Source organism: Carcharodon carcharias, chromosome 10 (assembly GCF_017639515.1).
Source record: "Carcharodon carcharias isolate sCarCar2 chromosome 10, sCarCar2.pri, whole genome shotgun sequence".
Lineage (NCBI taxonomy): Eukaryota > Metazoa > Chordata > Chondrichthyes > Lamniformes > Lamnidae > Carcharodon > Carcharodon carcharias.
The window spans coordinates 59,366,788-59,390,287 of record NC_054476.1 but is presented as its reverse complement, the minus strand read 5'-3'; the positions used below and the strand labels follow the sequence as shown (position 1 = coordinate 59,390,287).

Below are 23,500 nucleotides of genomic sequence, written 5' to 3'. Positions count from 1 at the left end.
GGATCCAAGAGCGATTGTACTTGCTCAGATCTCGGGTTTCCCACATGTGCAGGATACAATCAAGTGCACTCGAGTGTGATGCTCAGATCTCCGTGGCAAGAAAGGGTCAACTATGTCAATCGCAAGGGCTTGCATTCGCTGAATGTGCAGCTGATGTGTGACCACCACAAATGCATCTGCAGGTCTGCACACGGTTTCCAGGGAATATGCACGACTCCTACATTCTCAGTCAGTCACAGATCCCTGATGTTTTCCAGGGTGCACAGAGGCTGCAGGGTTGGCTCCTCGGGGACAAGGGCTACCCACAGATTGGCTGATGACAACCGTGCGGCAGCCTCAGACTGCAGCAGAGTGAAGGCAAAATAAGGATCATGCTGCAACTCGCAACTTGGTGGAGGAAACTATCAGAATCCTGAAAATGAGGTTCTGGTGTCTGGACCGGTCTGGTGGAGCCCTGCAATATAGGCCACAGGTGGTGTCACGCATCGTTGTCACCTGCTGCATCCTTTACAACCTGGCGCTGCAACAGGAAGAGGAGCTGGCTGAGGAGGAGATGCAGGAGCTGGGAATCTTCTCCAGTGAGGAGGACATCGATGAGGGTGAGGAGGTCCCTGAAGGCGATGAATTTGACGATGAGGCCCTCATACTGGCCAGACAAGGCAGGTGCACTCAGGCAGCCCTCACAGCTGCCAGATTTGTGGAGGATGATGATAACTTGCAGTGAGGAGACACTATAGATCCTCACAGCGAACCTGTGAACATTTGACTCCAGTCTGGCTTATGGCAATGTATATACCCTCTGTGAGAATGCTCTTGTCATGGAGACGCAGTGGAGGCCCTAATAGTCACTTGATTGCAGGAGAATTATGACAACATGCAGTGAGGACACTCCATAAATCTTCACATAGCCTCTGAGAATGCCCAAACTCTGTCTGGCTGAGGGCAGATTGCTTGCGCTCTGTGATGAGGGTCATATCATAGAGACGCAGCCATGAAACTTAAAAGCATCTGATCCTTTGTCAGCCTTCAGCCCTTCAGCACCTGACCACTTCAGATGCACGGCATCACTGGTCACAGTTGCTGGTGTGATTGGGGACAGCCCACCTTAAAGGTGCTGAGAGCCCACAGAGAGAACGAGAGAACTCTGTGACGCCTGCCCATGACATTCTGGCAGCAATGACAAGCATCAATGAGGTGCAGGTATCAGTAATGTTTCCAGGGAGTGTGAGGCCAGACCATCACTTTGGTCTAAAGGCTGCACAGAGCACAGGGAAGAGGCCCTGGACTGAGATACCTGCATTTATCTTGTGCAGAAAAGTTTCACATCTGGGTGACATGAACACTGCTCATCAGAACAAGGAGCCATAGACATGGAGACATTGTTGGGAGTCTGTTGACAATGGTGAACAGTACGTACAGGTGATTAACACCTGTGTCCAGGCTGTGCAACTACATCTTAATTTTCCTAACCCTGCAGTTATGTCTTGGTGCTTCCCGACATCCACACTGGAAGTGGAGGCAGCCTACTGACTGTGGTGACCTTGGCAGGTGTCCTCTGGAGGGCTGAGACCTAGAGTGCGCCGGCCTGCTTTTGGAGTCCTGCCGTGTGGTTGTGACACCTTCCTCGCCCTGTGGAGCTGGAGCTACTGAGGTCACAGGAAGAGGGATTCTGATGGTCCGGAAACTCCTGGAGTCATCTTCATGGATGGCCCTGAGGTGTGCAGCTGCTGATCCTCCTCCCTATGGGTGCCCAAGGGCCCCTAGCTGACTCCTTGAGGAGCAGGGGTAGCTGGAGTGAGATCATGCTGCCCCGCAACCCTCTCGCATACACGCTGTTGGAGGCCAACTGTGGTATCGGCGATGGGGTTCATCCCGCGCAACAGTGCAGGAGTGACGTTCTGGGCCAAGGTCTCCATGGTGCCGGCATCCTACCAGTGTTGACTTTGGTGCGTAAGCATGCCAGCGCTATCACCTCAGCCTGAAGGCAGACGGACTCCTCCATCATGCCTTGCAATCTGAGAAGTGCAGCAGACATCCCTTCCTGTTGTCCTGAAATTGCCTTTGCAGCTCCAGCAACTGTAACATGACCTAGTGCAGAGGCTTGACATCTGATTCGGACTTAGCAAATTTATGGCCTCCAGCACTCCTCCAAGTGCCGGAAACTTGGTAAGTCCCTGCCGCCGCCTGCTGTGGATCATAAAATGTGATGTGCTCACCAGATTGTAATCCAGAGACTACTCTAAAGCAAGGTCCCACCGAGTTGTCTCTCTCTCTGTGTTGGTGGAGGGTGTGGGTGAGCACTGTGCCTGATGGACTTTGAAAACAGAGCCATCCAGCTCGCCAATAAGGACCTGGACCGTTCATGTGCTGACGGTGAGGTCAGCATTGCTCTACAAAGTGAGGATCCAGCAGTGCAATATCCATCAGACAATCATGCTGTGAGTGATGTGTCCTGTTTCACAGGCCACTGCCATGCACTAATTATCTCCCCTTGCTTTCGCAGGCACATCTGGGAAACAGCCAAGGGAGTCCACGACCCAGGGCGTCCAATCAAGCCGCAAGGGAAGCTCAGAAGTGGAATCCACAGAAACCCTCCCTGAAGATTCAGACATTCCTCCGCCAGTCTGCAGCCTCTCCCTCTTGTTGTGTGCCAGCCTCTCCTGCATGAATAGAGGTGAAGAAAGTGTAAGCAGGATGCCTGCCAGGCCTGATGATAGGTATGCCTGGCCTGTTGAGTGGTGAGTGGTCCCATGGATGGGATGAGGATAATTAAGGTGTGTGTGAGACAGCGAATGGTGATATCCCTTGAACTGGCAGTGAGTGAGGGCCCTGTGGATGTGTAATGGGTTTGTGAGTGTGTGACTTGAAAGTGATTAGAAGAGTGACTTATCCTGGCAGAACGGAGGAGACCATTCATCCTCTTGCTGCAATGGGTGGCTTCCTCTTTTGCAGGACATTGGCACTGACCACCACTGCCACCGCCTCCAAAGCCGGATTAGTGATATTGCTGTCCATCCTGCAACCAGAGCAGGGGGTAGAGGACATCATGGCAGGCCTCCAGTGTGTCCAAAAGGCACTGGAGGGACATGTAATTGAACTTGGGGACTGCAGTCTTCTTGCCTTTCGGGGTCATGTCCTCTGTGCAGCAGTCCTGGGCTGGAAGCACAGAGTTGTGTGCATGGCTACACTTTAAATATGACAGATAGCGTGATTAAGCGGCGAAGTGCTGGCATAGCAGGCGAATGAGAGCCTGGCTGCCATGGAAATGGTGGGTTTCCTGGGAATGCAAAATTAATGTGGTGGATTTGAGCAAATCTGGGATGATTTCTGATTCCGCCCATTGTTTGCAGGAGTAACATCTTCAACACATTACCTGTAGAAAGGGGGTATCAACTCAACAATGTTTGCACCGAATGGCAGAACAACCTCGTGTCTACCTGAGGCCCGCAGGCCGCATGCAGCCCATCAGGGCTCTGAGTGCAGCCTGCGAGACATTTTTTTGAACATCGCCCATGCGCAGGATTGCCAGAGTCCACTGGTTTCTGTCCACGTAGATTTTTTCCTACTACTATTACTAAAATGATACACATGCAAAGCAAGGTGATGTGAAGTGAGGTGCATGTTGATTGGATACAATGTTGTGTGCAATCAGAGCTACAGTTCAATCCCACATACAAAAGTGTCTTTTCCTGAAAAGGGTGCATTAACAGTTGTTGTTTAGGAGATAGCTTTGATGCTGAATGTCCAATAATGAACTGAATGGTGTTTCTTAACTGTACATGTGTTGAACTGAAACACGGGCTCATTACTGCAACGGAATTAGCCTTGTTTGGGCATTAATTAGAAACAGAGCATCTTCCCCTCCATTATTTACCCCTTTGTTTTATGGATTCCTCATTATTTCTAATCAATTACTTAAATGGAAAAGGTTCTTTGTTACAGGTCAGCTAAACAGTGAAGTAAATGGCAAAAAAAATAATTGGCCTCTCCATGCCTAGGAAATGGGAAAAAAAAACAACCCAATTCCTGATTGCCATGTCATAACATCCACATGTATGTTTGTGGACATCTATTGAAGTCAACATTAGGGCTAGGGGAGTGAGAGAATATTGCAAAGAAAAATGCATCCAAATAGAGAATGTAATATAAGAGGATCCTCCAGGGCAGTATGGTTGCGATTAGTACTGCAATGCTCACCTCAAGGCAATGGAGTGCAAAGCTATCTTGATTTCTCTTACTCTGTACTTTTCTCAATCTGATCTGTGTCAAGCAGGGAGGTATTGGGAACAACGTGGAACATTCCCATCAAGGGTGAAGGAACACTGAGCAGGGATGTTTGCCTCAGAGATAACAGCAGACAGTGGAAAGAAACAAGCAACAGGGATATTGGAGAGATGAGAGGAGGGATCAGCAATTACAGTGAACCAGGTTTGTTTTATACATGTAGAATGCACAGCTGTTTAGGATTATTATAAATGTGTAGCAAAGGATTTAAATTCACATACTAAACTGGAGGCAGATTTCAAAATGGGCTGGCAAGTGTCTGATACAGTTAAGATGAATAAATGAGTAGTAACACATTGGGAGAACAAACAAGAAATGGGAGTGCATACACAATGGCAGGATGCAGATAGTGTGATGAACAGAAACACCAAGGGGATCAAATATATAATTCCCTGAAAGCACAAGTACAGGTAGAGAAAGAAGTTCAAAATATTTTGATTTTTAAAAATAGAGACATAAGTTAGAAGTTTGAAAAATTAAGACTAGAAATGGGAAATTAATTATGAGGATAGAGAACTATTTTCACTGGAACAGTAAAGATTAAGAGGAGGTTTATTAGATTTATTAGAAAGTTTTAACATTATGAAGAGCTATAACAACACAGAAAAAAAAACTATTTTCTCTGGTTGGGGAGTCAATGATGAGAATGGAGGGTGGTCACCAAATTCCTACTTTTATTTTTCCTTTAAAATATCTGTAAGCCGTCCAAAAGAAATTATTTTTTAGCTCAAAAGAATTACAGGAGGTTTCAAAATGTCAGAAAATTTACCAAATAAAATAGCATAAATCATGATGAGGTATATGTGTCTGTACATGTGTACACGTGTGTGTGTGTGTGTGTGTGTGTGTGTACCAAAAAGACTGCTGCAAGGTCACAGCTAGGTAGGTGTCTGTGAAGTGAATACTTCCAGCGTCATCAATGCCGCAGAAGAATTCCTGTTGCGTTTTCAAAAAAAAAGAAAATTACCAACTGGACTTCCACAGATATGACTGAAAATATTCAGTGACCACAGTGCAAATTGTTCAGCGAACTGAAATCACTCACAAAATGTATATGGCATTGCTTCCAAGTTGCACTGTTCAATATGAGACAATAAAGAATATTTGTTTTAAATTGAAACTAATTAGACATAAGCGATTCCCAACTGAATGCTGCTTTTGCCCAACATGAGTGCCTGTGAATACATGACTGTCTTGTTGATTTAGCTGTGACTGCCATTATGGCTTGTGTATAACTTTAAAATTTGTTTGTGGGATATGAACATCACTTCCAAGACCAGCACATATTTTCCATTCCTTGTTGTCCTTGAGGAGGGGGTGGTAAGCTGCTTTCTTGAACCCCTGCAGTTGATGTGGAATAGGAAGTACACCTACAGTGCTGTGGGGAAGGAGTTACAGGAATTTGACCTAGTAATAATAAAGGAATGGCGATATAGTTCCAAGTCAGGATGCTGTGTGACTTGGAAGGGAACTTGCAAGTGGTGTTCCTGAGTGAGGTGGTACAGTTTGTGCATTTGGAAGATGCTGTCAAAAAAAATTTGGCAAGTTGCTGCTGGGCATCTTGCAAACAACGCACACTGCAGCCATGGTGTGTCACTAATAGAGGGAATGAATGCTTAAGGTGATGGATGGGGTACTGATCAAATGGATTGCTTTGTCCAGCGTGGTGTCAAGTTTCTTGAATGTTGTTGGAGTTGCACTCATCCAGGCAAGTGGGAGTATTCTATCATACTCCTGACTTATGCCTTGTAGGTGGTAGAAATGTTTAGGAGAGTCAGATGGTGAGTTACTCACCACAGAATACCCAGCTTCTGACCTAGTCTTGCAGCCACAGTATTTATCTGGCTGATCCAGTTAAGTTGGCAGTCAATGGTGAATCTCCAGGATGTTGATGGTGGGGGATTTAATGATGGTAATACCATTGACTGTCAAGAGGAGGTGATTAAATTCTATCTTGGAGATCATCATTACCTGGAAATTGTGTAGTGTGAATGTTATTTGTCCCTCATTAGCCCAAGCCTGAATGTTGTCCAGGTCTTGCTCCATCTGGGCATGGACTAATTCTTTACCTGAGGAGGTATAAATGGAACTGAACACTGTGTAATCATCAGCGAGCTTTCCCGCTTCAGATCTTATGATAGAGGGAAGGTCATTCTTGAAGCAGCTGAAAATGGTTGGGCCTAGGACTTTACCCAAGGAACTCCTGTAGCAATGGCCATAAATATCCACAATCAAGTCCAACTAATGGCAGGTGCCCAGTCACAGCAAAATTAGAGTTATAATGTGGTAATCCTACCTCTGGTTCTCACCCCTTATAGCTAGAATATTATGTTGGATTTCCAGTTTTTGTAGTATTGATTGGACAGCTAGCCAGAAATCTCAACAGGCACATCTATGGGAAAACTCATCAATCTTGTAGCCCCAGAAAGGAGCTATACACAAAGGTAGTGAGCATTGCTTATAGGGCTACAACACCAAGATTGATTCTCCAAAACCATATTCCTTGGAACTCATATTTCTGCTGAAATAATTAGATGAATGAATTTATGCTATACAGAGATGAATTAAAGACTGAAATGTCTTTTTGTTTTGCTCCTATCTAGCACATGAGCACATGTTGTTCATTAAAAGAGCTGTGGAAGTGCTTATCATTCATTTTGTTCTAAGAATTTTCAATGAGGTAGATTTTGGAATATTCATGAAACAAAATACAGGCTTAAGTTTCAGGATTGAGTTGAATACTGCAAGTGAAATCAATTTAATTATTTTGATAAAACATATAATTAGTAAACATTTATCTGGTGATGAATGGTGTATTATCATATTACACTGCATTTGCTTAAATATTATTAGTCTGGTGTGATTCAGAATACTTATGTTTAACTGAATTTGATTAATTATTTTGGGGAAAGGATTTTCCTGATTTTTGTGTGTAGCAAAATTGTAAACAAATTCTTTTGGAATTAATTTACAATGTACAATATTTTTATACATATAACCAGAGCAATGTGTTCCTCATTGTCCAAATATTAAAGAACCATGATGGAAGATATTCAGCTGCAATATCAGTATACAACAGCACGAGAGAAATCATTATCCTGCAAAACAAAGCATTATTTTAAATTCTTCCTCTCCGTTCTACCATTATGACCCTCATTAAGCAATTTATAATGCAACAAAATACATTTGCCCTAGATTCCCATTTTCTTTGCTCTGAAATATTCTTTCCTCTTCTGCTGAAGCTCCTTGTTAGGAGTATCATGACCCTAAAGAGATCATAAACTGTTTAAATCAAACTTTACTTTTTTGCTTATTTAACAATTGGAAGTTGCTGAACCAAAAGATGGCTGCTACAGGTCACATGATTCATAAGTTGGCTACAGTTTCTGGAAATTTCCAACAGCAGTTACAGGACAAAAGCTCAACCCTCGTCCTTGTGGAATTTTATACCTCTCATTGAGAGGATATTACAATCAACAAAATCAACGATCAGCAGATGATCCATCTCCCTAGCTGGTCCTATAACAAAGGGAGAGCCATCAACTCTCAACGTAGCTACAGTGGTGCTTAATGCCACCATCTACCTCCTAAATTGAGCAATGGATTTTGAGAGGCATAGAAACTGCTTGATAGCCTGCAACTAACTCATTAATGGGTAACATCACATGATCTAAGTTTTTGATCTTTGAAAAGTTTTGATATTACATTTCTAGAATCACAACTCAGCCTGCTGTCTAACTTCCAGCCTGCATACACCACAACCAGACTCCAGGCTGACTAACAGCCTACATCAAATCTAAGCCTTCTTCAAGCTCATTTCTCTGGAAGACTCCTGCTGTCACCTGCTGGACAGACCAAGTCTGTATTTTTAAAAAAATCATTCATGGGATGTGGGCATCACTGACTAGGCCAGCATTTATTGCCCATCTCTAATTACCCTTTGGAATGCGGTGGGGAGCTATCTTCTTGAATGGCTGCAGTCATGTGGCGTAGGTACACCCACAGTGTTGTTAAGGAGAGTGTTCCAGGATTTTGACCCAGTGATAGTGAATTAATGGTAATACATTTCCAAATCAGAATGGTTAATGGCTTGGAGGGGAACTTCCAGGTGGTGTTCCCATATGTTTGCTGGCCTTGTCCTTCTAGGTGGTGGTGATCGTGGGTTTGGAAGGTGCTGTCTAAGAAGCCTTGGTGAGTTCCTGCACTGCATCTTGTAGATGATACACACTGCTGCTACAGTGTATCGGTGGTGGAGGGAGTGAATGTTTGTGGAAGGGGTGTCAGTTAAGTGAGTTGCTTTGTCCTGGATGGTGTCAAGCTTCTTGAGTGTTGTCAGAGCTGCATACCAACCTCATTTCGCTGCATCAGCATCAACATTAAACACCTGCTTTAGTTAGCTTAACCCACCTGAACTGTAACTTCTTCATGAAGAAACCCTTCACTGGACTCTGTCTGGACTCTGGCAATCATGCAAACTGACATACATATCTGTGATTCTTTCTTTTTGAAGTTATTCATAATTATAAACCCTCCTCTTTCCTATCTTCCTGTTGTGTGTTTGTGTATGTGTATGAAGTTGTGACTATTCCTGGGTTTGAATGTATGAAGAAACAATTCTTCTGATTCAACTTCAAAGTGAGTTTGCTGCGAGTCACTTTAAAAATTTACCTCACAAACCAAGAGTTTGGGGAAACAAACCACAGCCATTTCAAAAATTAAAACACCTCTGCTTATGGACAGATGCCGAAAAAATAAGGATGTTCAAGTTTGCCTCTCTCCCCTGTCCATAACAGGGAGCAAGATTTCGTACTGCCTGGCTTTCTGCAGTACCTTTCCAAAAGCAGTCCCCATTCATGTTTGAAAATGTATAGTGAGCAATAGCAGGCTATTTAACCACAACGAGAGGAGAATGCATCAAAGTAGAGACAGATGGCATCCTACCTGGGGTGAAGATGTCCACATTGATATTTTCATCGCAACTCAGACAAAATCCACAAAACCAGCGCAAAAGATCAAGAATTCTCAGGTGCAAATCTATCCAGCACAAATCAAGTTGCTGTGATCTTTTGCATTGATGAAAAATATTGCACTGAAAGCTGTACCTGCCCACAAAACTGAACATGCCCTCAGATCAAATTAATCTCGATGACAAATTCCGACTAATTGTTCCTGTTTGTATCACTTTAAAATTACAAACTGAGTATGACATATCAAAAAATTAGTAAATGTTTCTGTGTAGATTTTTAATATCATTTTCAGTTATTTAAAGTCATTTTACTCACAGGTGGAGGACTAGACGCTAATTGAAACCTTTTGTGGTAAATTGATTTTCAGGTGTATTAATAAAACTGTACCAGTTTACCACTCTTAAATATATGAAGGGATATTTTCAATACAAGGAAAAGAAAATTATGGTGTAAAACACTGCCAAATTACACTAATTGCGGAGGGAGACTTTGGGCTGGATTTTTGCAGAGTCGGGAGACTTCGTGGACCTTTACAAATGACAGCCGGGACCAGATTCCGGGATTCCCAGCCCAATCCCACATGTCAGCAATTTTCAATAAGGTGAGATAAAAGCGCGGGCTGGTGCATGGCATGAGCTTGCATGCTGCACTCCTGACCTGGCCGGCTCCATTGCTGCATTATGTATATCCTTGCCCTCTGCAATTTTCATGGAGTCGGGCCAGGTAGAGTCATGGTTCATGGCCCCTCAGTGGTGTCTGGATGAGTGAACCTTTTTAAAGGTACGTTCAAAAGGTCTTACCCATGGCCCCCATACCAAGCTATGCCCCTCTACCCACCCCCATGGCCTCTCCTACCCTTTGCCAAGCTATGTCCCTCTACTCATCCTCCTTGGCCCTTCATACCCTCCCTACCAAGCTATGCCCCTCTACCCACCACCCATGGTCCCTCATACCCTTCCACTTCCATTCCCATTCACTCAGTATACAGAACCAATTAACCCTATAGTAACATGAATGCGTAATTAGGCTTGCTGAGAACCCAGACATTCATTAGTCTGTTGAAACAGCTAAGCCCAAGGGAAAACATTGCTTGATTGACAGCTCTTTCCCTGTGACCTATTCTGTCAATGTTTATTTATACAAGATAAAGAGGTCAACTTCTTGTAGTTTCTACTATTGAGACTCGAAAGGTCTGGACGATTGGCACTTTTATAGGGCTGTAGTAAAAACAAGTCTTTTTTAAGAAATTAGAAAGTTATGAATGAATGAATGACTGGGTTTTTAAAGCTTTTCCACACATGCTACTGTTACTATAGGATACACTGATTCTACAAACTAGCTGAATGGGCTTGGAAGTGCCATACCTTTGCATGAAACGTATGAGGGGCCTTGGTAGTGGGTAGAGTGGCATAGCTTGTCAAGGAGGGTATGGGGGGGCATGAGCTGATGTGGATGGGATATGGGAAGTGTGTGGGGTGAGGGCTAGAGGGCTTTTTCTTTTTGTTTTACTGTTCCTATTACAATTGTGATGAAGTCCAAGGGCACCAAGGCTGGCCTTTTAAATACTCTGCCACGGCACCGAGCAGCCCCTGTGGCTGCCTCCAAGCTCTTTCTAGGGGTGGTGGGCTTGACTCCAGTTATCACCCATGCCTCTGTAATGAAAATCCCGTCTTTGCAAGCACCTACTCCTGAGGTGGCGTGCCGAGCGAGGGAATTTCCCGACTTCCACTGCCCCCCTCTAGGATCAAAATCCATCCCTTTATGTCCAATGATATGCAAATTAGCTTGAGCTGAAACTTAAGTAAAATAATCAATTATGATTGCAATTTTGAGCACAACTTTTGCCCGGATTGTTGGCACACATAGCTCCTTCAGAAGTCACTGGATAATAAGCAACTGAGGGAAACCTGGACAATCTCTATCTCACAGTGTTTGAGGCCAATATACTGTTGTCCAAAGCTGAAACTGACCAACTCAATATAGTTTAGAAATTGACCCTGTGGGTATCTTTGATTTTAAAGCTTCAGTACTGACTGCATAAACTCAATGCCAACAGGGGAACTATCTTACTCAAGCTGAATAAAGGTTTGTGGGAGAACATTTCTCAACATGGTGGGTTTCCTACATCCATGATTTCAGTAATGATGCCAGCTTGAGTTTGGCAAAAAAAAAAATTGTGCACCTGTTAAAGATCCTAAAACCTATGGTAGCTGACTGGTCAAGTTGACATGCACCCCATATAGCTTTCTATAATATACTGAGAAATGTTATATCTGGCATGGATTTCCTCCTGGTCACTTCTTTTGTTCATCACATCTCAAGCAGCACATTAGTTGTATCACATTTTCACTTGATTTGCTCAGTTTAACTCCATAAACAGCCAATAAATCAGAACTCAGTAACTATGAGAAAGAACGGAAAACTTCCAATTCAAAGAAAAACAGAAAACAATCAAAAATGTTAAAAAAGAACTGTGTTTTGAAGTGACTTTACAATCCGGGACTGAAACTATTCCTGTTAACCTAACCCAAACAATTAGAATGACATATTACCATTGTTCATCACATAGAACAGTGGGTAAGAGGTCATGCTCAGTTTGAAGAACAAGTTCATGAGGAGTTAAAAGAGGCTGGAAGATTTACCTAGCTTGGAGCTAAAGGAAGAAATCTACAGTGTAACTGTCACAGTGAGAGACAGCTCTGGGATTAGAAGTTACTTAGCTGGGCAAGTAGAAAAAAAGCAAATTCCTACAGTAAAACAATGGAAAGATTGAAGCAATGCTGTCCACCCCTGCCACAAACTGCTTCCTCCTACTATTCCTCTTATAACCAGACCTTATCCTATTTGACCCCAAGTTGAATTTCTGACCCCACATCCTCTGCACCATAAAAAAACTGCTTACTTCCCTATAACATAACATGCTTGCCTCAATCCACTGCTTCTGGAAACCTCAGCTATGCCTCTGTATCTTCCACCTCAACTGTTCCAATGGCCAGCCTCAATCCTACATGTTTGTCAATCAACTCATCCAAAACCATCATGCCCACATCCTATCAAACACCAGCATTCACCCACCTATTGCAACTTGCAGATCTTCATTGATTCCCCACCTCCCCAGCACCTCAAATGTAAAATTCCCATTGCCATGTTTAATTTCTCTCATGGCTTTGCCCCTTATTAACATCCTTCAGTCCTGTCCTGCCTGAAATCTCCACCCCTCTGGCTCTAATGATCTTGTGTGCATCTCCTTTCTCTTACTTGGTGGCTGTGCCTTCAGCTACCTAAGCCCTACATTTTGGAATTTGTTCCCTAAACACTTTCACATCATCACGTCCCTTCCCTGAAAACCCTTCTTAAAAATGCACCCACTTTAGCCAAGAAGTTGCTCACTCCTAAGATCCCCTTTGGATGGGCAATCATTTTTTTCTTTATTTCTCTATGGTGAGCCTTGGCCTTTTTCCCTACCTAAAAGCTACTAAATAAATGCAAGTTTTACTTGTTATATCAATCCTACTTGCAGACACTTAAAATGTTTTTTTAATTTGTTCATAGATGCCAGCAATGCTTAGACCTCAAGCCCCTCCTGAGCAGCCCTGTGGCGCACTGGAGGCACCCTCTGCCCTCATGATCGACCCTCCCTCCCCCTTCACCTGATTGGCCCCAGTGATCCCGGTCCCTATTAACCTGCACTTCGGGCCTCCTCCATTGTGGCTAGTCTGAGGATTGTTGCAGTCCCAGCAGTGGTTACCGCTCCCATTGGTGCTGCTGGAACTGAAGAGCTGCTGTTCCTCGGTTTGGCTGACAGCTCTTGGACGTGGGACATCTTGCCTTAGAGGTGCGGAAGCCAAGAGTGCAGGCAATTAATTGTTTGTGGACTGTAAAATCTGGTTGGGGTTTTCACAGCTGGTGGAAGCTGGGTTGCCCCCAACTTTCTGGTCGGTGGGCGAGACCATTGCCGCCACGTTAAATCCCAGCCTTTATCTTTCTTTCTCACTCCTCTCATTCTATCCCTTTTCCCATCCGTGCTGCGACCTTCATCTCCCTCCCAAATCCTTCCTCATCTCTTTCTCCATCTCTCATTTCTCTTCTCCCTCCTACTCTTTCCTCACTTCTCCTCCTGACCCCCTTTCCCCTCTTCTGATCTTACTTTCCCTAAACCTTTCTTCACTGTCGGTGGGTTGAAAATCCAGAACGCCTTTCCTACTAATACTATGGGTGTACCTTCAACACATGGACTGCAGCAACTCACCAACATCTTCTCACGGATGATTAGTGATGGGCAACAAATGCTGACCTTGCCAGCGATGTTCACACCCCATGAGCAAATTAAAAAAAAACTTTTCCGTCTGTCTTCCCTGATCTTTCTAATTTTCTTACTTGCCCTGCCCTCCTTTTCTCCTCTCCCTCCTCTCCTCATCTTCCTCCCATCTACCTACTGTTCTCTCTCCCATTTTAAGTCATTCACCTCCCTATTCCCCAACCCTACTTGACCTGAACCCTAGGTCTTGACTCCCCGTGTTCAACACCAGAGAGACTAGCATGGACTGAACTATGTTTGCAGGCTTTGATCCAATTAATCCCACCCATAACTCTGCTTCATTTGTTCATGACATTTAGTCTCAACTTGCAGGTCGACAATTAATAACTAAAATCTTAATGACAACATTAGCTACATGCTTGTGTGTTTGTAATATAGTGGAGACAAAAAGATAATCGTCTCAACTTCTTTATGAAGACTCAGGCTGTCACATTGTTATTCCTATCATGTGGCACCCTGATCCCTGGACTGACAGGAGATATGTTTAAATTAACATTTTCACACCAGAAAAATTTGTATGTATTATTTATAGTGACAGCTGATTTGGATTGCTTACTACAAGGCAGTAATACCTTTTTTTTATACAAATTGCTGGCATTTTGATCTTGTGATTTATGCTCTGAGCCTTTACTTGACTGGTTTGGAAAGAAATATGTAGCAAGTTTGTCTAAAATAAATTTACCTCTACTGAGGCACAAGGTCTAGGTGTCCCAGAATGCCTTCTCACATTCTTGGATAGACAAAGGAGAAAGCTTTTCACCTAATATGGAACCCATGTCTCAACTCCTGCTTCCAAATTCTCTCCTTCATTTCAATCTTTCCTGTGTCTTGCTATTTAAGCAATAAGGCTGTGTCCAAGTTCCATTTGAACTTTTCATTTTCCTTCCTGCCCTGCTAATTTAGAAAACTAACAAAAGTTGACTGATAATTTAAAAAAAGCTCAGAAAACACCAAAACAGCTCGCAACTGAAAAGAAGGCCTAATATCAGCCTCAAGACACACAAAGAAAAGACATTAGTCCAGGAGGATATGGCTCATAATAAATTAATGTTGTGTGTCAACCTTGCTTCAGTCGTAGCATTTTCATCTCCGAGTCAGAAGGTCTCAGGTTCAACTTTCATTCTACAAACCTGAGCACCATATTACAATCCAGTTAGGGACTGTTAATATTTAAAGAGAAATCCAAACACTTAGTCTTAACCAACAGAAATACACCATAAGGTTTTTTTTTAACCAAACAAACATTATTATAAATAACAGACTTAAACAAAACAAGCACTGTCAACTTAACAATATGGTTTTAACTATGTATGTCATGTACTCAGGCTTACTTCTTACTTTCCTTAAGAATTCTCTTATAAGACACATCAATCTTAATGTCACTTAATTTGTAGGGCCCAGCCATAAGTATGCCACAGCGCTCAGGAGAATTCCAACTATTCTCGGAGGTAAAGCTTTCATTTACCATCTCTTGACTGTGAATGCCCCAGTCCCTTGTTCTGGTTACTTTTCAATACTTTCAAGCTAATTCAGCTGATTACTCTTTTTTGCAATAAGACACTGTATGCCCCTCACTAGATTCTCTCACTAGATTCTTCCACTAGCTTCAGTCTGGACAATCTTCCAGCTTCTGTTCCCTCTCAAGCTTCAAAGGAAGATTAAGCTTCCCCGTATTTCACACTGTCAATGATGATGTTAGTTCTTTACTCTGGTTACAGTGCAGGTCTAACTAACTGTCATTTACTTTGGTGAACTTCTCTCAGTGAGCTGTAAACTGCATGGGGTTCAAATTGCATCTAACTCTCTCAGCAAACACCCATATAAATTGAAACCAAAGGAACTTCTTAAACTCCACCCATCTCCATGACAACATAGCCTGCACTGGGCTGTCCTCAAACTGACCTTTAAGTTAATTGTCCTTCCTGAACAATTTATTTTTTGATCTGATAAAGTAAATGAGTTTTACAACCTTTCAGTATTTATTGACTGCTTTTAAACTAATTTAGCTCTACTTCCCAAAACAAAAACATCTCCCTGGACTGCCTTTGTTTTTACAGGCATCGGAGACATCATAACTCCAGCTCTTTAGCTCAGTAGGTCCACCTGCTGTGTTATAGCTCTCTCTCTTCTATTCTTACTTTATTAAACAAACATGGGTCACCTTTTGAAGTGCTATTTCTTTAAGTATTCTGGCAATCCCTAAAGCCAAGCATTTTAATTACCTTACCTTTCTAGTTTTTAATCTCTTAAGGGAACATGGCCCCAGCCTTTTAAGTGTAATAAACTCCAAGCTTGCTTTAATTGTGTTTACCCAATTTCCTACTGTTAAACTTTAATTCCTAAAACTAAAAATTTTATTCTAAACACACGAACCATGAAATAGATATTCACAATAACATAATCTAGGCTGACATATCATGTAGTACAGAGGGACTGCTGCACTGTCATAGCTGCTACTTCTCACATAAGACGTAAACTTAACCCTTCTGCACTGTAAGGGGAAAAGGTTCCCCAGCACTATTTGACTAGCACAGAATTTTTCTGGTGCCCTGGCTAATATTTATCTCATGAAACAGTTCATATGGTGATTTATTTCATTGCTATTTCTGAGATCTTGCTGTATTTTGGCTACATTACAATAGTGATTGTATTTCAAAACTATTCCATTGGCTGTTTAGTACTTTGGGATGTCCTGAGGTCATGAAAGGCAACATTTAAATGTAAGTTCATTATTTTTCAAGTTCAGTTATATCCAATATTTGATCATATTGTTTGAATTGGGAAAAAAATTGTTGAAGGGGGATTTCATGCTGAGTGTACAAGACTTTTTTCCTAGTCATGCTTTCTTGATTTTTGAAACTTTGTTTCATGGACATTATTCAATTCTGCCTAACAAAGCAGAAAATAATTTCTCCTGGATATCTTCAAGACAAAAATAAAAATAGTTGCAGGTACTACCTTTCATTGGGAATCGAATCCCAGATACATAAAATCATAGAACGATTTACAGTGCAGAAGAAGGTCATAAAGCCAGTCATGAGCCTGCTGCCTGCAAGAGCAACTCAGCTTCCCTACCTTTTTCCTATAGTCCTGCAATTTATTTTCACTTCAAATAATTAGCCAATTCTCTTTTGAAAGCCACAATTTAAACTGTCTCTATTCCATCTGAGGCAGTACATTTCAGATCTTAACCACTCACTACATAAAAAAGGCATTTCCTCAGATCACCTTTGGTTTTTTTTGGCTATTCAGCTTAAATCGGTGTCCTCTGCTTCTCGATTATCCTGCCAATGGGGACAGTTTATTCCCATTTATTCTGTCCACATCCCTTGTAATTTTGAACACATTTATCAAACCTCCTCTCAACTTTCTTTTGTTGATATATATGGATATAGATGTTAGTCCTTCTTGAATTGATGCAACTGAAGTCCCTCATCCCTGGAATTATTTGCATAAATCTTTTCTGCACCTGTCTAATGCATTCACATCCCTCTTGAAGCGTGGTGCCTAGAATTAGGTACAACATCCCTGCTGTTGACGATGTACCAGTGTTTCCTAAAGGTCCACCATAGCTTCCTTGTTTTTGTACTCTATTCTATTTGTAAAGCCCAGGATCCTGTATGGCACATTAATCACTTTCACAACCTGTCCTGCCATCTTTAACAAAATGCAGCCCTACCCCAGATTCTTCAGCTCCTGTATCCCATTTAGATTTGCATCCTTCATTTTATATTTTTTCTCCTCATTCTTCCTCCCAAAATGCATCACTTCACACTTCTTTGCATCAAATTTAATCTGCACTTGTCCGCCCATTGCCCCATCCTGTCTGTCCACTTGAAGAAACTCCTCACTGTTCACAATACTTCCATCTGCAAATTTTGAAATTGTGCCCTGCACAACCAAGTCTAGGTCATTAATATAGATCAAGAAAAGCAGTCCTAATACTGAACCCTGGGGAACCGCACTATGTACCTTCCTCCAGCACAAAGAACAACTTTTGCCACTACTGTGTTTCCTGTCATCAGCTAACTTTGTATCCATGCTGCCATGGTCCCTTTTACTCCATCAGCTTTAACTTTGGTGAAAAGCCTTTATGTGGCACTTTATCAAGTATGATCCTAATTTGTGTATTGAAATGTTTTATTACACACATCAACAACAATACATTCTACATTTACAAGAGTTCACACTCACAGAGGCAGGTGATGGGTTACCTCAGTTGAAGGAACAATTGTAGATAAGCAAATTTTCAATTTTAGACAGCTTCAGGAGAGATAAGGCTGAGTCAATATCATTTAAATAAAACCTTATAACTGAGTGCTGATGAAGGGTCACATCGAAACATTAACCTGCCGTTTCCTCCTCAATCTGCTATGCACTTCAAGCATTTTCCATCTTAAAAACCTCAAAATTAATGAGGCTAAAAATGATTGATAGTGATCATAGTGGATACATGGTTAACACATTCATGTGATATTCTTGTCTATTATTTGAACAGAGCCAGTAATCCATTTAAAACAAATGGTTTAATGCTTCTGTTAAAAAAGGACAGAGGAATATTATGCAAATTCTACAAACATTAATCTGCTATCATCAACAATTATTCTTAGTAAATGCTGCTGTACTTATCCTGTCAAAATACTTCTATTCCACTGGAAACATAAATCATTACATACTGGAGGTAGCCTACAAAAAATGTGACTTTCAGTCACAGAAAGTTGCATTTTCTGTGCTTTCAGGTTAGTTGATGCTCACATTCTTGATTATGAATGTCACTGCACACATTTCCCACATTGACCATTCTAATACAGATGTTGTGAATCTGCTTACATTTGTGACATCTACCAACAACACAAAAATAGGTGGAGTTGGGATACAAATCGTCCATGTTCTAATTGAATGATGGATCAGGCTTGAGGAACTGAATGGCCTACTCTTGTTCCTATTTTTCTTGACTGATGGCCCACATCACTTTAGTACATGATAGGAAAATCATAAATACAGGAATCAATGCAATTTTTGTTTACATGTGTAAAACTCATCAACAACTCCAACATTGCTCTCTACTTAATTTCAAGATTCAAACAGTTCTAAAACCAAAGTAAGAATGTCCAAATAAAATCAGTTAACACCAGGGAATATTTTTAGCTCAGTAAGGTGGCAGTAACCAGCCTTTTACATAAGATAACAACTGAGTACATCCAGAAACTTATTAAGAGCTGTGCGTTAAAAACTTGAGGGTCATAGACAATGACTTTATGCAGTGGCAGTATTGTAGCCAATGAGGTTTAACTGAGGCGTGATTATTGCTTATTGAAAACTAAATTTTCAGGTCCCGCTGCCATGGGAATCTTCACGGGAGGGACAGAAAATTTAATGGACCAGCAAAAAGTCCATTTTCAGTCCCACTCGAATCCTGGTTAACATCTTTGGGTGCAACAACTTAAAAACATAGCTGTAAATGAAAAAAGCTGATTTTTCTTGTGAAATACTAACAAGCTCTCATATTGGTCAAAATATCAATTACCATCTTTAAAAGCTGGTAGTCGACATATGCGTCCTTTCAAGTTCCAGAAACATTGTTTTACACACTATTCCCCTTCCTATCTGTTTGTGGGTCAAGACTCATTATACAGTCAGCTGTTTCGACTCATTGTTTCCCTGGACTTTACAACTGTGGGGTTCAAAACATTACACCTCAAAATGGGGCATAAGAAATATAAATAAAAAATAGTAGGAGTGGGTCATTCAGCCCTTTGAGACCACTCCGCCATTCAATGAGATCGTGGTTGATCTTCTACTTTAACACCATTTTCCTGCATTATCCCCGTATCTCTTGATATTTTTAATATGTAGAACTCTATCAATCTCAGTCTTGAACATACTCAACGACTGAGCCTTCATAGCCCTTTGGGGCAGAGAATTCAAAAGATTCACTGCCTTATGAGTGAAGAAATTTCTCCTCCTGTCAGTCCTAAATGCCCTGCATCTTATTCTGAGACAGTGTCCCTAGTTCTAGACCCCCCCGCAGGGATGGGAAACATCCTTCCTGCATCTACCCTGTCAAGCCCTGTAAGAATTTTTATGTTTGAATGGATCACCTCTCATCCTTCCAAACTCCAGAGAGCAAAGTCCCTTTCTATTTAATCTTTCCTCATAGGACAATCCCTCCATCCCAGGGATTAGTCTGGTGCACCTATGTTGCACTTCCTCTGTGGCAAGTCACGCCCAAGTCCCTCTGAAGTTCAACACTTCCCAGGGGAGGTGTTGGCGTAATAGTATTGTCGCTGGACTAGTAATCCAGATGCAGAGTAATGGGGAGGTGGTGGCGGTGTAGTGGTATTGTCACTGGACTAGTAATCTAGGAACCTGGGTTCGAATCCCACCATGGCAGGTGGTGGAATTTGAGTTCAATAAAAATCTAGAAACCATTGTCGATTGTTGTAAAAAACCCATCTGGTCCACTAATGTCCTTTAGGGAAGGAAATCTGCTGTCCTAGTCTGGCCTACATGTGACTCTTAAATGCCCTCTGAACAAGGGCAATTAGTGGTGGGCAATAAATGCTGGCCTAGCCAGCGACGCCTGCATCCCACTGAATTTAAAAAAAGCCTCTCACCATTTAAGAACTACTCTGTATTTCTGCTTTCCTTATCAAAGTGGATAATCTCACATTTCACAACATTGTATTCCATCTGGAGTTGTATTCCACTCGCTTAGCCTCTCCAAATCCCTGATAAGGACATTAGAAGGTGCAGAGAAGATCATCAAGAATGATCCTAATTCTGAAGGGTGTGAGCGATCAAGAAAGTTTAGAAAAGCTTAACTCTACAATCTAGAGAAAGTAATCAAAAGGGTGGAATAAAAAGAGGTATATAGAGTATTAAGTGCTACCAATAAGGTAATTACCTCAAGCCATGTCAGACTAGTAAAACAAGAAAACATATATTTAAGTTATTGAAAAAGATTTATAAAATATATTTTAGGAATACAAGGATTTACTCAAGGGGTGATTTACATTTAAGATAGTATTGTCACTTCAAAAATGACTGAATTGGCTGTAAAGTGCTTGAGGCCATGAAAGGTGATTATATTAATGGAAGCTTTCTTTTACCAGGTAAGGAAATGAAATCAAAGAATCAAAGACATTGGAAAGTTCAGAATGCAGCTGGTCGCTAGGTTAGATAAGCTAGAAACTTAGGCTTGATGGGTCTAGTAGCATTTTCTCATCCATGCCTTTTTCTCATGTACTTGCATCATTGCCCCACTCAATCTTCCCTTCTTCCTTCATTTTTTTTATTTTACATCTCATACTTGCCAATATCTAATCACTGCTTCATGAATAAATTTGCCATCTCTTACCCTTTTCAGTCTTGAATAATATCTGTAGAGTTTGCTGATTTTAGTCATGGCAGCAATATAAGAGCTACAATTAGCCTCAGTACCCCTAAATTAGAGAAGGGAAAAATCATCTAGGGATTTGCTAGCTCATCTCTGCATCAAGACCCCTGCTGGGACCCATTATGTGCAGGCAGGATATGGTTAGACTTCATGCTGCCCAAGGTTTAATAGACTGTTGACACACATTGTCTTGATTCATACAAGAAAGGCCATCAACGGAACTGTACTCCAACATGGATTAATATTTTCAAGTGAGACAGGGATAAAAAAGCATGAAGCAAAATAACCTCATTGAATACTAAGCAGTTCTAAATTCCCACTTGTAGCTCAGCAGTGAAAGTAACAAACATGTATCACAGGCCTTTGTGGAATATTGCTCAGCTATTAGTCTAAATGATAATTACCATAAAATTTTAATGAATTTAATGCTTATTGTTCCTGAACATGCTTGTATATCAGCACCATGGGTCATATCAACAGGGAGTTGATTTCCTTGCAAATATTAAACTATACCATAACAGATACAGTATGATGCACCAGATTATATACAGCTTCATTAACAAAAAGGTACCAAACACCCAAAAGCATCGACTTTCTCTACAATACATTCTGTTACAGACTATACAGAACACACTGACTAAAACATCTTTTAAGCAATTTAAAAAAATAACCACACACAAATTTTGGACATAACACAAACCTGATATGATGTGCATCAGTTACAGTTCTTTCCCAAAGAATGCATTGAACACCCTTTAAACAACACCCTTTTGCTATAATATCTTCTTGTGAATTGTCAAGTCATCATTTACAGAGGGTTTGTGATAAAAACTAAACTTGCTAAGTTCAGGTTTGCTGTACGCAAACATCATGTTCCTAATTACTATTTGAAATTTCAGCTGATTATAATTCGTCATTTTTATTCTCTCCCTCTGAAACCAGCCACTAGTGAAAACACTTCAAATAAATCTGTGCTTGACAAAACAAAAAACATATGTTAACATATTTCTGAAGCCTATTCTGTGAATTAATTTTGCAAATGAGCTTCCTGTTGTTGGATTGCTAACTATTTTAAAAATAGCCTTGCAAGAATACAGGTATCTGCCCAACATAACACCAGTTCCTCAGCCCAGGAATCACACTCACTTTGGTTTGAGATTATTTTCTTATTTTAATTTCAAGGTTACCTCTCCTTACTGTCTCCTTCTCACCACCTGTGCATCAACAAGAGCATCATTCAGAGAGGCAGCACAGAATGCCAAGGACACCCAAGGCGTGGATCAGAATGGCAGAATCATCTGACTAGGACGACAGTAGGGACTGATCAGAGAGCCAGCAGGCTCTCTGCAGAACTAGCAGCTTATGTTTAAAAAAAAACTCTGGGGGCAGTGATCTGAGAATCTGCCAAGACTGCCCAGGGCACCCTGGAACATTGACTAGAGAACTAAAAGACTAACCAAGACAGTACAGACAGTTTAGAGGCTGTGCATAAGGCACCTGGAGGCATTTATTAATTTTAAAAAAGGGTGATAGAGTATGGCCAGGATTGGCAGATGCTAATTGGTGATTCTGGCCAAATTCAAGGAGTTGATAAATTTGCAGAATTCTCCATGCACAAAAGACCTCTGAAGTGGTATTTTCCTTTACCGAACCCAATATTACTTACAATAAAGGTTAAATTTCACAGTACATTCTAACCTCTTTTACTTATGTTGTATCATGAAAATAACACTGGAAATTTAGGCAATTGTTGTAAATATTTTTTTTTAAATCAGAGAAATTAACAGCAGCATCTGACGGGAAATGTATTTTTTTCATTTGGCTTCCCTTGGCAATCAAAATGAATGATGTCATTGTCCAGGCAGTCACTTTAGTTATTCTCAAAATAATGTGATTGACTTCACAAAGCAATGTACCAGAACCTGGGCAAAGGCAGTCCAAACACCACAATTTGTAAATCTGATCAATAATGGTCAATTGCCAAGCAGTGTTAGTGTTTTATTATCTTGTCTAGCAGCCTCTATAATTGTTCTGGCCTGCTGGGCTATCACACTTTTTCAGCCTCAGTTTGGTTAAAAGGAGGAGAGCACTTGTAGTACCGTAGGCTCAGATTGTAGGTGTACACATTACTGTGCTAAACTATGCATTATCCAATCCTAACTGACCTATACAGGCTCCCCGTCCTCCAAAAAATTACATTTAAAATGTTTGTTCTCATCTTTAAATACACCTCATGGCCTTGCCCATCCTATCTATGCTATTATCCTGAGCTCTAAATCCCTCAGTAAACACTCCATTCTTCTGACTCTGGACTTCTGTTCAACTACCATACAACTCCCACCCCTCCCCACCCCTAAACAATGAGGGTAACAATTAATTTCCAATTGGTGTGAGATGGCAATGCACCATGACTATGGATGTGTTGGGTAACTCATGGCAGGAATATGTGGATGGGGCGGTTGGAGGTCAAATGATGAAACCTCCAGGTATTCATTGAACCTGAGTTGGTGGCTGTACCCCTGATACTTCATC

At 41.5% G+C, this 23,500-nt stretch overlaps 1 protein-coding gene and 1 non-coding gene across 2 annotated transcripts in view; one reads left to right on the top strand and one right to left on the bottom strand.

Moving 5' to 3' along the window:
- syt7a (synaptotagmin VIIa) overlaps nucleotides 1-23,500 on the bottom strand; it is a 715,758-nt gene that overhangs the window by 228,273 nt on the left and 463,985 nt on the right. The gene's annotated exons all lie outside the window — the stretch shown is intronic.
- LOC121283755 lies at nucleotides 18,822-18,964 on the top strand. Its single transcript, XR_005944380.1, has one exon. It is a non-coding gene; the product is annotated as a U4 spliceosomal RNA (small nuclear RNA).